This window comes from Montipora capricornis, chromosome 3 (genome assembly GCF_036669925.1).
Source record: "Montipora capricornis isolate CH-2021 chromosome 3, ASM3666992v2, whole genome shotgun sequence".
NCBI lineage: Eukaryota > Metazoa > Cnidaria > Anthozoa > Scleractinia > Acroporidae > Montipora > Montipora capricornis.
Window position 1 is genome coordinate 52,961,726 of NC_090885.1, and position 10,247 is coordinate 52,971,972.

At 37.4% G+C, this 10,247-nt stretch overlaps 1 pseudogene; it reads right to left on the bottom strand.

Annotated features, from left to right (window-relative positions):
• Positions 1-1,356: 1,356 nt before the first annotated feature.
• On the bottom strand, positions 1,357-2,827 carry LOC138041661 (uncharacterized; annotated as a pseudogene).
• Between the last annotated feature and the right edge of the window lie 7,420 nt (positions 2,828-10,247).

The window sequence follows — 10,247 nt, forward strand, 5'->3', positions numbered from 1 at the left end:
GGAATTCTAGGAATGCAGCAACAATACTGGCAACCATACTCTAAGCAACAAAAACATTCTACCGAAAGCAGTCATCATATAAAAACTGTGTTGTCAGATAAGGAGAAAGCTGGGATGCAATATCTTGGAGGTTATGTTCTGCACAACTTACACAAAAAACATGGACGAACTAACTCAGTGGAGAGCCAACAAGCTATGGCAATACTGAAAGCTGGGAAACTGGAGAGCATAACTGACTCTAGCCAGAAACTTGTGTCAGCTTTGAACCGTGAGGGACTTTGGTCAATCACAGCCTGCGCAGCAAATATTTTTAAAAGCAAAATGTTATTTTAGGCAATTCACATCAAAGCCTGATTTGCAAAGATAGATATTTTCGGCATCACTAACAAAGCAACCAGTGATACTGAGTGACATCCTTGCTTATTACAATTTGATGGTATCAGATGCTGAACTTGAACACCGGACAGTCATGTTTGTAAGGATGTCTTGCGTGACATTGTTAGTGCATGTAAGTTTTTTCTCTTTTGCCAAGGAGATCATTCAGTATTACAAGATCAAAGCAACCCAAACCAAAGCAAGGGCTTTACGCAAGGAAATTAGTAGAAGTTGTCTAGGTGATGACCACCAAAGGCAGGAATAAGACTGTTAATTCACATTTTTGATTTGTTAATTAGTAGCTTATGATCAGTACCACCATTTGCAGTGAGGACAATAAATGTCATGTTAACTCTGAATTTTTTTAAACTTTGATTCAGGTTTGGTAAAACCTTGAAATTCATTCAAGTTACCAATGAGATAGATCATAAGAACTTATATTTCTCGTTTTATATGCTGCTAATAAAATCAAACTCTTATACCCTTTTGAAACAACTATTTCTACTTCCCTGAAACCCTGGAAATAAAGTGTTTTAATTAATGTGTTAGTTAATTTCTTAGTTACACTTAAGAATTACCACTTGCACTCACATGCACAGTCATAATGAAACACAACTGCAAGCTATTCTTGACAAGTATTTTCACTTTAAATGATCAATAAAAAATTCTCCTTAATGGTCTCTTTGTATTTCTTGGTTACATTAAAGAATTACCACGTAATTCAACTTTCAAGAAACCTTACTTATTTAAAAAGCACTAGAAAATCTTCGTCAAATGACATGAAATAATTGTATCTATAATACAAAATGTACACTGGATGCTACGTGATTAATCTTCTAAATGATGAAATACTCAAATGACTTAATTGACTACAGTTTCAGTTTTTTTCTACATGGTAACTTAACATCAGTAACTTGTTCCCAGGCTCGTGTCCTGTCCTTTCGGTCCCTTGTGTTGCCACTCTGACAGGACAATGTTCTCTTAGTGTGTTACTGTTGTACCTAGTTTCCGCTGGCCCCCGAAGTACTCCTCTACTGGATCCTGGCAGAACCGTTCTGTGAGGACAAATTCAAATCCTTCCTGGAGCAAAAATTTTGTTACCTCAACAGCAGAATGCACAGATATGCGGGAGCCTTGATATGTCTGCCATGAGAGAAACATTCGGTTTCTGGCATTCTGGGTAAACTTACCAGGTCTGTTGTCAACATTCTCTTTCCAAGTCCTCAGATAGTCTAGGAATTCCATCAACCATGCAAATCTAGGAAATAAAAGAAAGGTCATTAATTACTGTTTCTTGACATGGATAAGGCAATATAAAGTAAATACCTCTACATAATTATTACTCCATTATAAAAATGCATCTAAGCAGCTTTAATTGATTTACTAATTAAACAGAAGCTTTTTTAAAGCAAAATAAATTTCCAAATGGTCTGGATAGCTCAAGTGTTACTAATATTTAAATAAATACAACCACACTTTTGAATTTACGGAACATGTTTCGAACATCATTTTCAGCCATAGTGATAATGCTACTTCTTTCTATCAACTCAAAATCAAGGAGAGCTTTTATATTGAGCGGTTGAAACCCGAACTCAACAAACAAGTTGATCATGTCAGTTTAGCATTACACTTTTAAACTTTTAACCGTTATGTCAGTTGTGTTCTCTATAATATTGTGGGTTCGTTTGAATTTTACCTACTCGTAACGAACATTTAATCTACAAAGAATCATTGTATTGATAGTTATATATATACGAATTATCTTTTAAAAATTTTAATGTTACACTCACTATGGCTGAAGGTGATGTTTGAAACATCGAAGCATTTTCCGTAAATTCAAAAGTGTGGTTGTATTTTTAAAAATATAAAATACATTTTCTGATAAACACCCCGTTGTAAATAGTATTTAATCGTATTTAATTGGAGTTAGGTAGAAGGCCCTTTAATAGGGATAACCTCTGGACCCTCCTTTTGAGGATTTGTAAATTCTGAATAAAGTATTATACATGTATATAAAAAAAACATTTACAATGGATGACTTTATACCCAGGGTTAACATTGTATTTTGCTAAATAATACTTTAAATTAAAGAATATATATAAAAAAATCAACCACACCTTTTGTCATCAACAGAAGTATAAGGAGCCAAGAATGGTTTGCGCTTTCTCTGATGCTCTGTCGTGCTTCTCACATTGAGACAATGAAAAAAGCCATCGACCATTTCGCAGATTCTTGCAGTTGCTGCTGTCTCTGGAGGTCCAAACGTCTTCAGAACTGCAGCGACTGATGCACTCAGGACTTGCGCAGCAAGATTCACCCGCATGACAGAATACGGGGTCAGGTTTACATGCTCATACGACAGCCTAGGCAACAGCTTCAAGCCATTGTCCATATCCTGATAGAAAATCTCTGTGATGTGCTGCCACAATAAATACTACCCATCATTCCACATATATCGGGTGCAGTTTCTAGATCCAGAGTGCAAGGGACAGTTCCGTGTTGTTTTGACTAGGTGCGGGGCATCAGAGAAGAAGTAGACAAAGCGATGCGGTGAAAAGATGTTACCTGCACGATAACACACATCTCCCACAAGGGGTTTGTGAAGGCGGTAAAACCTCCTATTTGGTGAAGCACCATCAGGTATGGCAGCAATGACCCACAGATTGCAACTAGTTTCTAAAATACAAACAGTTTCCCAAAACAAGGGCATTACTTGCGCAGAAGTAACAACAGTTGTGGCAAAAGGTGCAACGCAGAACTTGAGGTCAGTGCAAACTCCACGAACCAGAAAGACAAGAGCATGTGTTGCAATTTCATTGACTTTTTCCAAAACAGCATAGTTCAGTTCCAAGTCTCCAAGATCAGTAAAACCGATCAGTTCTCCTGTTACCTTGTCCAAAACAAGGTTTGACATGACTTTCATTTCGTCAAACAAAAGAAACACATATCTTTGAACATCAAAGTATGTGTCAGTTAAGGAGTTCAACTCCTGAACAATTTCCTCTTGGAATCCACGTTAAGGCCGAATGGCATTTCAATAATCTTTCACGCGTCGGTCAGTGACTTAGGAGTACCAACACTTTACTATTTCTAAGCTCTTCGTAGCATGAAGGTGACTTAGCAGCAAGTGAAAGACAAAACCTGATGATCATCGGATGGTATCGCACCCCAGTACGACTGCTGGAGAACAGTTTCGTCTGTTGCTTCCAGAAAAGGCTCAGAAAAAGAGTGATTTTGTCATCAGTCTCATCGAGGATTTTAGTGAAGTCGTTGCTAAGTTCATGGTCTACTTCAATGTTTGTTGTGACAATTGCCGATCGCATTTTATTTATAGCTCTCGCTAAAGTTCGGCACATTTCAGTCTTTGTTCTTGTAATGTCAGTTTAATTCTTTCTGGATCAGTTTTTGATACTGGTGCCTTGACATAAGCAGGTTTGGAGAGCCGCCTTTAATTTGCTTTTATGGTCTTTCTTGAGGAAACCAGGTACTCCAGACATTGTGGGCATGCACCTTCCCCGACTTCTTTTTCGCACGTGAGGAAACTGTTGGGAAACTGCTCACCCTGCTGACGTGTCTGAAGTGGCTCTTCATTTATGGGAATTACATGATGATAAAACTGGCTTGTTAATTCACTGGCTTCCACTCCACAGCAAAGTTTATAGCACTCCCAGCTCTCTTACAATTTCACATCATACTAAAATGTTTCTGACTGAACGTCGGTGAGTAGCATAGAAGGGATGATCTTCAGGAAGAAAACAACCAAAAGCTTTCACAGTGTATGCAAGACTGTCATCGATCCTTATTTCTACTTCTGGGAGAAGGAAAGGTTCTACAGTCTTTTTCAGAATAAGTCTGTCCTATACTGTTTTAAATTTCCACCCTTTCAGGGTTTTCAAGCCAGTGATTCTCTGGCACAATTCACCAAACAACTTGTAATGGGCCTTGGGTTGTTGATCGTGCTCCTTGACAACCGATCGAGCAGGTCTTGGTGTAAGCTTTGCAGACTTGTGAACTTTCCTTGGCATGTTTAATCTTGGGATGGGGCCGAATCGTGCTTTCTTCTTCGTCATTTTCGCCGTTTGAACTGCATTTGAAAATAAAGTAAAACACAAACGAGAAAGATGACAATTAACATTCAAGAAAATTTCACAGAGAACGTAAATAAACAAAACAATATGGCAAGCAAGAGCATGTCTTCAATTTCTCCTGTATATTGTGACTTCATGGTGAACTATTTACACAATCGCGAGGTTGAGCGGCCATGTAATTGAAAATCTGAACATCTATGAGATACAAAAAAAGATTTGCATTATATCGCAAATAACAATGCTGACAAGCACAAAAGCAGAAGAAATGGTTAATAAATATGAAGGTTGTCACTATCTGAATGTTTTTGTGTAAGAGTAAAGAGAAATATTGTTACGCAAATGATGTAATTTCATGACACTCAAAATTCGCAAAAAGAGTGAGTTTCATGTAAACAATCTTCGCACTAGTAAGTCGTAGCAATAAATTGGATTAATCGGGAACTTAAAGAAATATTGTTGCCTTCCCAAATAAACACTACAATGACAAAATCAGTTGTCAGAGAGATAAAATTCCTGTCTCCTTGCGTATCACATTTCAACGCACGTATGCAAATTTGTTAACTCATTTTCATGGCGTCCTGATTCCCGCAAAATTTCTCTTCTTTCAAATATCAACAAAAATATTAGTTCTCGTCAAGCGTTCCATCTTTTATGTTCAAATAACCGCTAAAAACAACGATCGTTATTTTTTCATAATTTAATGTTCTCTGTCAAAATTTGCACAGCAATCAAAACACAAAAACAGCAACGCACGCAACAAATTTAGTCGCATTTACCTCTTTGTTACGGGAGAGATTTTGTACACACAACTTCGGCTTTTCAACCTCTTTATTCTTGCGTAGAAATTCAGCACTCTGCCGTTGCCGGCAGCCAACCCTCTCTAGCTCTCTCAAAAACTGACGTTTATATAGGCTCTTGCTTAGCTATGATTGGTCAGAGAGCTTGCAAGATTACACATACGTGATCCTAACATTTTCAACAACAAAAGCGGGAAAGCTTGTGGTAAATACTTGCGGAAGATACTTCAGCCTAGCTAAATTCGAGTTAATTAATTTGTTAGATAAACTGATGGCAACGGAAACCGAAGTTTCCGCGGTCCTTTATGCTAACCCGTGCGGGCTAACCGCGGGAAAACTAACACTACAGATAATTACGTTAAGATAACAAACATGGTCGGTATTACAACTTTATAAGAAAGACGATCCTCGTGTTTCCAACAACATCGGTGGAAATTCGGCTTTCGCCTAATGCATTTTCTGGTGGGAAAGTTACTTAAATTAACTGAGAGGGACGAGGTTGTTTGCGACACTTAATTTGGTTTGCACGTTTCAATTTCGTATCCAAGTTCTTAAGCACCGTGCATTACAACACTCTGCATACAATAAAATGATCATGAAAATATTGCTTAAAATATTTGGCTATTATCATCTCATATCCAACAAGCGCGAGTGGAATAATTGTTTTATTAAAAACGCCCCCAAAATATATAACTAGACTACAATAAAAATGAAAAGGCCCAAAAAATCACGCATAGGCTTGCCGTGTTTGTAGATCATGGTATGATGGCTCATAACCCATGATGGCTTAGCCAATCAAAACTCTCGAATTGCATTATTTAATGATCCAGTTTTTAATAATATAAAATATGCTTCAACATCTTCGTCGAATTATCATGCTTAACACAGGAATTTTTAGTCAATGTGAAAATCTTTCTCTATTCGTTAGCAATCACCCTTTCAAATTTTAGGGAAATCGACCGGTCTGCGAATATTTTATGAGTTTTTTTCAATGGGATGTCAAAAAGCCATGTGGATGTTATGCATAATCGGGCAAGTTCGGGCGATCAAGTTGCGCGTGTGACCTGTTGTAAATATTTTTCACAAAAATGTTCCCGAATCCGGCGTCAAGTATCACCACAGAAGACAAGAACATCATTCTAAAAGCTTATTCCACACAAAAAGTAGGTTCTGGAGGTAATTTTGAGAGTGGAAATCAAGTTTACAGCAGACGATAAATACAAACTCACGTATACTTAATTAAGTTAACACAACATAAAGACGCTAACCTCATTTTGACACGAAAATGTTTTACTATTGTCATAAAAACTATCCAGTTAAGCTCGCATATTACAAAACATGATGAATTCATAAATGCCACCTTTTCCAGCGAAATATTTTTTTTAAACAAACAACATATTTGCTATTAGAGGCAATCTTTCTTTCAAAAGAAAGAGGTCACTTATCCACTTAAGGTGCTCGATTCCTTCCCTTTCTTTGTTGAACCCATAAGTTTCCAGAGAATTTTCCATTTGGTTTCAGTGTTCTATACATAACAGCACACTTGGTAAAATATTGGAAAGAAAGCTCACTTTGATTTCGGCTCGATGGCCGATAGCTGTTGTCGAAGTCCATTACTCCTCGCTTTTATGATTCCAGACGTTTATTTTTCACCGCCTGTCTTATTTATCCAATTGACGTTCCATTCTTGAGCTCCATAAGGGTTTATTTTGGTTAAAGATGCACTGAAACGCCATGTGCGTTACAATGACTTTCGACGCCATTGCAGGTTTAATAATTAAATGTTCTCCTGTGTGAGCCAGGGAAATGTACGCATTACCCCAGCCCCCCTGAAACGTAACAAAATACGCACAGAAGACTCTATGCACAAAGACCCCACTTAGCAGGGGAGTGACAGGCAAGAATTTTCCCGACACGGAAAAAAAAATAAAGAAAAAAAAAATTGAAAACCATAAAAATTAAACCCAGATTCCGACTGGGTTTGGCAACCCAGTAAAAACATGATAATTATACAAATTATTCAACTGTTAAGCTTCTAACGATAGACCTTAATTAAATTCGCTGTTGGGAGACATATCGGAATGGACATTCGCGACAAGTTTTTTCGATGATTTGTAACAGTTCAGCAATGTTGATGTTTTGTATTAGTAACCGTAATTTACTATAAGGAAAATAAATGTATAAAACCTCAGAAACATGATGATATTTAACAATTATTCCACGAGTGCGCGTTGGATATGAGAGGATAGATTGCCAACGAGGCGTGTAACCGGGGAGTTGGCTATAATCATCTCATATCCAACAAGCAAGAGTACAATAATTGTTTCATTAAAAACGCCGCCAAGATATTAGACAAATCAAAGTCAAATTTGTGGGCTCGATAAAGGGAAATCGACCTCGGTTGCGCAGAAAACTAAAATGATATTCGAGGACTTCATTTTCGAGGACTTCATTTTCGAGGTCTTCGTTACGCGTTTTCGAGGTTCTTCGTTTTCGAGGTCTTCCTTTTCGAAGTCTTAGGTCTAAGCAAGGGAATTCGACGAAGGGGTAAATGCGACCAAATTCGGTCCGTGGGTTGCTATTTTTGTGTTTTGATTGTTGTGCAAATTTTGACAGAGAATGTTAGATGATAGATCGTTAAAAGATCTTTATTTTGAGCGGTTATTACTGGGTTGCGTTTCATTTGTTGGTTTTAATTTTTTTCATTTTTTTTCGTTTTTTTTTCCGTGTCGGTAAAAGTCTTGCCTGTCACTCCCCTGCTAAGTGGTGTCTTTGTGCATAGAGCCTTCTGCGCGTATTTTCTTAGGATCGAGTGGGTAGTGGAAATGCGTAGATTTCTCTGGTGGACACAGTAGAACGATTAACTTAACCGGCAATGGCGTCGAAAGTCATGTTACGCGAATGGCATTTTAGTGGATCTTTGAACAAAATACACCCTTATGAAGCACAATAATGGCAAATCAAGTGGATACTGAACAAGACAGGCGGTGTAATCTTAAAAGCGACCAGTAATGGACTTCGACAACAATCTGTCGCCCGTCGAGCCGTAATCAAAGTGAGCTGTAGTCCTACTATTGTACAAGTGTGGTGTTTTGTACAACACTGAAATCAAATGGAAAATTCTCTAGTAACTCATGGGTTTAACAAAGATAGAGAAGGAAGTGAAAACTTGGATCTGTGAGCCCTGTTATCTGGTTTATTTGTTTGTACTCAATTCTGCACAGTCTTCTGGTAACAATTGGAAATTTCACTAATTCTTGTTAGTTAAAAATGATTTGAAAGAAAGCTTGTTGCCCATTTTTTACTTGATAATTCAAGTAAAGGGTTTGATGCTGAACACTGGTGGAAAATTTATTTAGTTCCGTATTTGTCACGGAGTGTAATTCGACACGATTGAGTGTCTTGTCTTTAGCCGGACACGTAATGAACTAGCAAGGGTTTTTTCCTCTTATAGCAAGTATGTTGTTTGTTTCAAAAAATATTTCGTTGGACAAGGTGGCCTTTATGAATTCGTCATGTTGTGTAATATGGCAATGGTAAGGCATTTTCGTGTCAAAATAAGGTAAGCGTCTTTCTGTTGTGTTAACTTAACAAATATCCTGTTAAATATAAATATACCATGCGGCGTAAACTTGATTTCCACTCTGAAAATTACCTCCAGAACCTACTTTTTGCATAGAATAAGCTTTTCGAATGATGTTCTTGTCTTCTGTGGTGATACTTGACGATTCGGGAACATTTTGTGAAAAAATATTTATAACGGGTCACACGCGCAACTTGATCGCGCGAACTTCCCCGATTATGCATAACATCCACTTGGCCTTTTGACATCCCATTGAAAAAAACTCGTAAAATATTCACGGACCGGTCGAATTCTCTGAAATTTGAGAGGATGATTGCTAACGAATATAGAAAGATTTTCACATTAACTAAAAATTCCTGTGTTAAGCATTAGAATTCGACGAAGAGGCAAATGTGACTAAATTTGTTGCGTGCGTTGCTATTTTTGTGCAAATATTAAATTATGAAAATCTTTATTTTTAGCGGTTATTTGAACATAAAAGATGCAACGCTTGACGAGAAATGATATTTTCGCTAGTACAATGTATTTGAAAGAAGAAAAATTCGCTGGAATCGCGGTGAAAATGAGTTAACAAATTTGCATACGTGCATTGAAATGTGATGCGCGAGGAGACAGGAATTTTATTTCTTTGACAAATGATTTTGGCATTGTAGTGTAAGATGAAATTTATTTGGGAAGCCAAGATTATTTCTTTAACTTCCTGGTTAATCCAATTTATTGCAACGACTTGCTAGTGCGAAGATTGTTTAGTACATGAAACTCACGCTTTTTGCGAATTTTGAGTGTCATGAAATTACATAATTTGCGTGACAATATATCCCGTTTCTCTAACCCAAAAACATTCAGATAGTAACAAACTTCATATTTACTTAACCATTTCTTCTGCTTTTGTGCTTGTCAGCATTGTGATCTGTGATAATTCGCAAGTCTGTTTTTGTATCTCATAGATGTTTAAAATTTTCAATGGGCCCTTTGCAGGATAGTGATCACATGGTACAAAAACCGCCATACTGGGACGCAAATTGCCCACTGGGACATCTAAAACAAAGAAAATGTCGATTAAATAGCTTTGTTTTAGATGTCCCAGTGCGCAATTTGCGTCCCAGTATGGCGGGTTTCTACCATGTGATCACTATCTTGCAAAGGGCCCATTGCGTGGCCTCTCAACCTCTCGATTGTGTAAATAGTTCGCCCTGAAGTCAAAATTTTATATATGAAATTTTCGCGACACGTTAATTTCGCGATTTTAAGGTTCGCATATTTCGGGACGTGGAGGCCCAAACTATATTTCCATAGAAAAAATAGGGATAGACCAATGAATAGTACAAGGTACGTAGAGAATTTCTAACCAAATAGAAACTCGATTTATAAATTATCCCAATTACTTTAACAACTTTGATGGGA